Genomic DNA, 8,263 nt, shown 5'->3' with positions numbered 1-8,263 from the left:
ACGAATCTAACCGAGTACAAAGTGATGTACAAGAAGGGATGTAAGGTATAAAAAACGGCGGCTCGAATCTAATCTAAGTAAGAACAAATTAGATGGAGATGAGAGAGCAAAGTACGAACCGAATGATAAACGGTACCTTACAAATGCTTACTTATCTTCGCAGCTTTGGTTAGCAACAGAAAGATATCCGGCGGAGATTTTTGCGAAGCTTCCGGCGCCGCTAGTCCGGCACAGGACAGACTCAAAAACCCTTATGTGCTGCGGATCTAATGTGCTGTTTTGATGAAGGAAGTGGAATGTGCTCTTGTGACGAAGGAAGTGGAGGGGATAGGTATATCAAGGAGTTACCATACCGTGGGACCCATGGCATGAGTAAAAAATTAATTCCAAACCTCCCAGTTGACGGAGTAAACTGAAGCTAACGTTCACACAGGGTTCAGAAATTCTCGCCTAATTATATATCATTCAAAAAAATTAGTTCGGTACAAATAAATTAATCTGCATGCACCTCTGCTGCTACGTTCACACAGGGTTCAGAAATTATAAAATATGAAAGGAAAGAGCTCATACAAAATTACGGAATCACGTTTCATCCAAAATTATAAAGTACTACTGCTTCGTACATATAGATCATTGAGTACAACGATCAGTTCTTCACATCCAAAATATGTTATCACTTCTAGGTACTTGATAGTTATAACCTTACTTTAGAGGTACAAGTTAAGAACAGAACAAAATGCAGGATCCATGTAAAGGAAAACTACTCCAACTTCCTCCGCTTCTTCTCCACTCCATCCTGAACCAGAGCATCATCTTTCTGTTCATGCTGGGTGATGGCCGGATGTTCCGAGCTAGAACCTTCCTCTGACATGGGGTACATATGGTTCTCTTCATCCGCCTGATCGTGAAGATCTACATTGGCTGCATATGCAAAGTTATCTCCTACGACATCTTCTTCTTCCTGCGCAATCACGGGAAGAACAGGATTTCTCTCGAACTCCTTCTCCTGTGACCATAATTGAATTATAACAATGAATAGAGAGGTACAAAGAAGTACAACTATTTATGAACGTTCTTACAGGATATGATTCCTCCTCCAGTCCCGATCCAAATCCTGTATCCTCTTCCAGTGATTCATGGAACTCTTCAAAATCAGCAGCATAGCTGTCCTCATCTTCGGAATCGAAATCCCCAGAAATAACCTTCGAAGGAATTTTGGAACGAGGCAAGTTAAAAGTGAAGATAATAACAAAAAAACGGGGTACAACTTCTGAGAGACAAAGAACAATATTTACCTTAGAATTATGTGGAGATATTCCATTCACTGAAGACGAAGATGCAGCACTAACAACGAAGGATTCGCCTGAGGAAATTACTGCTGCCATGGGAGCCAGCTTTTTCTTTCTTTCTGATATGAGTGGGAAGAAAGAAACAGATAGCAATGAAGGGGAGGCTTGATTTATAGAGGACTGATTTTCCCTCCCATGGATTCAAAATTGTATATCCGGGAAGGCATGACTCAGACTCACATGTTTCAAGTTCCCACCGAAAGCACCCATTTCAAAATTGTAGGACCCACCAGTAGCAACCTTCCTTTTCACTAATGGCAAGTATAACGACGGTACTTAGTCAATACCAGGATAATGAAAGTCAATAATTACTGGACAATTGTAACGTCAGTACATTTTCTGGAATTCTTTGAAATATAATTTGTACCCTCAGAGTACATCCTGTCTGCAGAGTACATTCTGTTTTCATAGTACATATTATTCCCAGAGTACCTTTTATCCTCATGTTACCATCATGTTAATCCAGTGGTTTACTGATGTCTGCTACCTTAATGTTACAATACATACTCCTTTCTTATGATGTTACGAAATAATTTGTGATATTACATGTCGTCGCACGGGGCTTATGATGTTACGAAATAATTTGTGATATTACATGTCGTCGCACGGGGCTCCGACACCGGGGGCGTGCGTTCATGCCCCCTTTTAGGTTCGGCAGGGGCATCGGGGATCGCTCCGGCGATCGCCGGTGTGGCCGATGGCGTACACGAACTGCAAAGTAATGTACCCAGAGTACCTACAAGCTAAGGACGCGTGTATGCACGTTTTTACCCAGGTTCGGGCCACCCGGAGGTGTAAAACCCTACGTCCTGCTTGTCTGAGCTTGTATTGCCCCAAAACCAGGTGTTTAAACGTTGCTGGGGGGAGAGTCCCCGGGTGCTCTCTTTTTGGCTAAGTGCTCTTGGCTACTTTTGGATACTGCTAGTGGCGAACCGTGAGTCCGTCGAACCGTGTGATCGTCGAACCGTGTGATCGTCGAACCCTTTGACCGTTGGCGGGGGTCCTCCTTTTATAACCAAGGAGATACAACAGGTGCCACGGTGCATGCATTACAAGTGGCGAGCAGGAAGACATGGCAACTCCCCCTCAGTGCGCTGGTGGCATGCATGAGTGCCAACTCCTCAGCTAAGGGCCTAAGGCCTAAGAACTAGCCCTGGACAGCCACTGTTTACCTGACTAGACGGGTAACTTCCCTCCTGTCGGCTCATTAAATGCGCCGTGCGCTTCACTCCTCGCCCTGCCGAGACTACACACTCGACGCCCGGCACGCGCCCACGTGGCGTTGTTGCTCTACCCACTGGGCGACAGTAGGGCACCCAGGCGGGAGCCTGCGCCCGGGAACCCCTCCTCCCGGCAAGTGGCTTCCTGTAGGACACCCAGGCCTGACACACCGGGAACCCCCTCCCGGCAAGTGGCTCCCCAGGAGGCGTCCAGGCGGGAATATTCCCCGAAGCCCCGCTAGCCCTTCCAACCTGGTAGCTTGCCGGGCTGCTCATGGCTGCTGCCCGAGATGAGACCCTCCCGGGAACTCGGGGACGGAGCCCACGCGTCGTGCAACGGTGGTACCTCGGGTGCCACTGGTGCGACAGTAGCCCCCGGGCGTGGGCCGGCAGCACCTGTTCCCGGACGAGCTTTCCCCTGGTCAGTTGCCGGGCTACGCCCACAACCGACGCGTGGGCCCCGATCCGCCTCGGGCCCGCGTCCCTTTGCTGCCCCTAGTACCACGCCGTTACAGACGGAGTAGTGAGCGCGTGATTTCCGCCCTAACCTCCCCCTTAAACAGGACAGTTAAGGCCACTCCTCGCATTACTCCTTTTGATTAGGAGTTATCCCCGCGCACCCGTAGGGTACGGAGCCGGCCGTTACCAAACGGCCGGGCGCTATAAAGCTCTTACTATTGCCAAAAGGGGGAAACACTCTGCTCCCCACAGCCTTCGCCTTCACCCTCCTTCGCATCTTGCACCCAAGTGTTCTTGCTAGCTTCCACCCCTGCTCCCCATGGCGCCCCCCACCACCAGGAAGGAAAAAGAGGTGCAGGTCTCAAAGAGAGCGGCGGCCAGCAGGAGCGAGGCGGCAACCAAGGCAGCCGCCGACAAAGACTGGAGGAAGCAGGAGATGTAGGCCACGCTCGCCTTCTATCGGCCTGACTACAACGGCGAGGGGCTAGACAAGATCTGGCACGCCGTCGCTTGCAAGTTCAACGAGCACGGGGAGACCCTGATCTTCCCCGTGGGCGCCGAGCACCAGGATAAGAACTTCCGGGTGTTCGGGCGCTTCATCCTCACCGGGCTGGTGCCGCTGTTCTCGCTGTTCCTCCACGCACTGATGGAGTCGTACCAGCTGCAGGTGGCGCAGCTTCACCCCACATCGCTATTCCTCCTCGCCACCTTCCAATTCCTCTGCGAAGCGTTCGTGGGGGTGATGCCGTCGGTGGCGCTCTTCCGCCACTATTTCTACCCCCGGATTGACAACGCGAAAGCGATGTCGTCGAGGGTGGTGTTCCGCGCCCGTGACCAGATGAAGTCCGAGTTCATCATCCGGTCGGGGAAGAAGATTGAGAAGGAGTGGCGGGGCGACTGGTGCTGGGTCCGAGTGGAAGACCCCCAAGAGCTCATCCTCTCGCCCACGGAGCTGCCGCAACCCCACAGCGGCTGGCGTTTAACACTTAGATAATCAAGCTCTTTAATTTCCTTAATTCTTGTTCCTTGTTCCCGGTGCTGCCTCGCGGGGCGGCTCCCCTAGCCTTGGCGTGTTTTTCCTTGTGTTACCGGGGACTCGCGCGCCTCACCCTTGACCAGACCAGGGACCCGGGACGGACCCGCAGTGCCGACCTGGGGTCAAGCGGTAGCGGGGAGCCACTCCACTTGCGGGGTAACTACTCCAAGCCGTGCCCTTCCGGGACGGACCCTGGAAGCCACACGGGGAGCGCATTCCCCCAGCAAGCGTCCTTCTAACACTCCGGCCACGCACAGGTTCCGGGGCCACACTTGGCGAAGCAGCGTTCAATTACGTTCAGTTCTTAGTGGGTTTGCCATTTAGGCGTCAGCACTTAGCTTTTCGTTCAGTCTTGCGCCCGAAGTGTTCGCCGGAGGTGCACTCCTGGCTCGTCGTCCTTGCAAAGTGCCTGATAAAAAGAAGCGGCGGGGACGCCGCGGCAACCCTTGCCCTCGGAAGAGCCTTTTCCGAGGGGTGCGGCAAGGACGCCGTGACTTCCTCGGCACCGCCGCTGACCGCGGGCGACGAGGACATCGCGGCGTCCCCACAGCAGCCCTCGCTGCTTGGGAAAAACCTGTCTGAGGGCCGCAACAGGGACATCGTGGCTTCCTCGCCACCACCGCCGAAAGCGGGCGGCAAGGACGCCACGATGTTCCCGCAGCAGCCCTCACTGCCTGGGAGCAAAACTGCTCGAGGGCCGTTGCAGGGACACGGGGATGGGCCGGAACGGACGGCGAACGCCGGCACCGGCGCCATCACAGCGTCCTCGCGACGACCCCCGCCTATAGTGGCACTCTCTTAGGGAAATGCGGCAGGGACACGATGGTGGTGCACCCGTCGGCGCGGGGCGCCGATGGCATGCACCACCATAGCGTCTCCGCGGCAGCCCCTGCTCCTTGCGGAGGTGTCCTCTGGAGGGATGCGGCAGGGGCACTGCGGTAGTGCACCCGTCGGCGCTGGGCGCCGATGGAATGCACCACCACAATGCCTCCGCGGCAGCCCTCGCCCAGGAGCCGCTCGCTAGAGGAGGCGCGGCAAGGGCACGGTGGCAGTGCACCCGTCGGCGCCAGGCGCTGATGGTATGCACTGCCATCGCGCCTCCGCGGCACCGCCCTCCTTAACAACCCCTTTCTTGGCTCCGCTCTGAGCCGTTCCATGGCTGGGGCGCGCTTTTTATAGGCGCGGGGGAGGGGCTTGCCACTGTGTGCGACGGATCAGCGCAGCACCCGTGGCATCCCTCCCCTTGAAATGTGGTGCAGTATTCGCCACCCTGCATGCCAAGTGGCGGTGGCACACGTGGCGGCCCCCTCCTGAGTTAAGAGCCTCGGAGTGCGGTGAGTCCCTCGTGTTGCGGTCGTCCCGCACCACAATGTTGGGTTCGTTGCATAGGAAACAAAAATTTTCCTACGAGAAGTGCGGAAGAAACCCAAGAATATATATATACTAGATGTATGTAACGAGAGGGATCATGAACACCATACCCTCGTAGACCGCTAAGCGTTACGATCACGAGATCGTTGTTGGTGTAGTGGAACTTTCAATGAGATCAATCTCAGTGCCGAACGGACAGCACCTCCTTGGTATCCACACGTTCAGCTTCACGTTATCTCCTCCTTCCTCGATCCAGCAAGCGAGAGGGAGAGGTAGACGAGATCCCGGCAGCACGACGGCGTGATGACTATGGTGAATATTCTCACGGGCAGGGCTACGCCGTGCGCGTGAGAAGAGGAGGAGAGGAGGGCTCAGGGGAGAGAGAGATCCAACTGAAAGCTTGGGGTGTCTCTCTCCCTTGCCCCCCCTTCTATTTATATAGGGGTAGAGGAGGCGTGGCCGGCCAGGACTATCCCGTGGCCAGGACTCTCATGCGGCCAGGACTCTCCCGCGGCCAGGACTCTCCTCCTGGCCGCATGGGCCCTGTGGGCTAGCCCCTCGGCCCATTAAGGCCAGGGTGCTCCCTCACAGGCCCATTTAGCCCAGGGATAGGTGGGCCTCAAGGTGGAACCCTCCGGATCCCTCCGGAACCTTCTAGAAGCTTCCCGGTCAAAACCGGGAAATATTCCAAACTTTCCAGAACCCTGAAAACAACTTTCCATATATAAATCTTTATCTCCGGAACATTCCGGAGCTCCTCGTTGCGTCTAGGATCCCATCCAAGACTCCGAATCATAATTCGATATCATCATCATTTATCTCATCTAACCCAAGCAACATGAAACGTTAAGTGTGTGACCCTACGGGTTCGAGAACATGTGGACATGATCAAATATCAATAACCAATAGCGGGACCTGGATGTCCATAATAGTTCCCACATATTCCACGAAGATCTCATCGGTTGAACCACTATGTCGAGGATTCAATTAATCCAGTATCCAATTCTCTTTGTCTCGCGATATATTACTTGCCCGAGATTTGATCGTCGGTATCGCCATACCTAGTTTAATCTCGTTACCGGCAAGTTCTCTTTACTCGTTCCGTAATATAATACCCCCGCAACTAAACACATTAGTCGCATGCTTGCAAGCTCATTAGGATGTTATATTACCGAGAGGGCCCAGAGATATCTCTCCGTCACAAGGAGTGACAAATCCCAGTCTTGATCCATACAACCCAACAAGCACCTTCTGGGATACCTGAAAAACACCTTTATGATCACCCAGTTACGAGATGACGGTTGATGCCCACAAAGTATTCTTCCGGTACTAGGGAGTGGCATGATCTCATGGTCTAAAGAAATAATACTTGACATAATAAAACATAAGCAACTTAAACTTAAGTGACACGATCAAAAGCTATGTTTAGTTTTGGGTCTGTCCATCACATCATTCTCCTAATGATATGACCTCGTTATTAAATGACAACACATGTCTATGGTTAGGAAACCTTAACCATCTTTAATCAACGAGCTAATCTAGTAGAGGCGTATTAGGGACACGGTATTTGTTTATTTATCCACACATGTATTTGAGTTTCCAATCAATACAATTATAGCATGGGCAATAAACATTTATCAAGAACAATGAAATATGATAATAACAAATTTATTATTGCCTCTAGGGCATATTTCCAACGGTCTCCCACTTGCACTAGAGTCAATAATCTACTTTACATTGTAATAAATCTAACACCCATGGAGTCTTGGTGTTGATCATGTTTTGCTCGTGGAAGAGGTTTAGTCAACGGATCTGCGACATTCAGATCCGTATGTACTTTGCAAATCTTTATGTCACCATCCTTGACATATTCACGAATAGTGTGAAACCGGCGTTTAATATGCTTGGAATTCTTGTGAGACCTCGGCTCCTTGGCGTTGGCTATGGCACCAGTGTTGTCACAATAGATGTCCATGGGATCCAACGCACTCGGAACCACACCAAGTTCAGATATGAACTCCTTCATCCAAACTCCTTCCTGTGCCGCTTCTGAAGCAGTCACATATTCCGCTTCAGTTGTTGATGCTGCCACAACGCTCTGCTTGGAACTCCTCCAGCTAACTGCACCACCATTCAAAATAAATACGTATCCGGATTGAGACTTAGAGTCATCCGGATCAGTGTCAAAACTAGCATCGACGTAACCCTTTACGACGAGCTGTTCGTCACCTCCATAAACGAGAAACATTTCTTTAGTCCTTTTTAGGTACTTAAGGATATTCTTAACTGCTGTCCAGTGTTCCACTCCTGGATCACTTTGGTACCTGCTAGTCAAACTAATAGCATGACACACGTCTGGTCTAGTACACAGCATGGCATACATAATAGAGCCTATGGCTGAGGCATAGGGGATACTATTCATCTTTTCTCTATCTTCTGCCGAAGCTGGACACTGAGTCTTACTCAATATCTTACCTTGCAACATGGGCAAGAACCCTTTCTTTGCTTGATCCATTTTGAACCTTTTCAAAACTTTGTCGAGGTATGTACTTTGTGTAAGTCCTATCAGGCGTCTTGATCTATCTCTATAAATCTTGATGCCTAATATGTAAGCTGCTTCACCAAGGTCTTTCATTGAAAAACTTTTATTCAAATAGCCTTTAACACTTTTAAGAAGTTCTATATCATTCCCAATCAGCAATATGTCATCCACATACAGTATTAGAAATGCTACAGAGCTCCCACTCACTTTCTTGTAAATACAAGCTTCTCCGTGAGTTTGGACAAATCCAAACCCTTTGATCACCTTATCAAAACGGAGATTCCAA

General features: G+C 51.2%; 1 pseudogene; it reads left to right on the top strand.

Annotated features, from left to right (window-relative positions):
• The first annotated feature begins 2,046 nt into the window (after positions 1-2,046).
• The window catches only part of LOC100832065, a 41,326-nt pseudogene continuing 35,109 nt past the window's right edge, over positions 2,047-8,263 (top strand).

The sequence above is a fragment of the Brachypodium distachyon genome, chromosome 4, assembly GCF_000005505.3.
Source record: "Brachypodium distachyon strain Bd21 chromosome 4, Brachypodium_distachyon_v3.0, whole genome shotgun sequence".
Classification (NCBI taxonomy): Eukaryota; Viridiplantae; Streptophyta; class Magnoliopsida; order Poales; family Poaceae; genus Brachypodium; species Brachypodium distachyon.
Note: the sequence above shows the minus strand (reverse complement) of the source record. Positions and strands in the feature narration are given on the sequence as shown.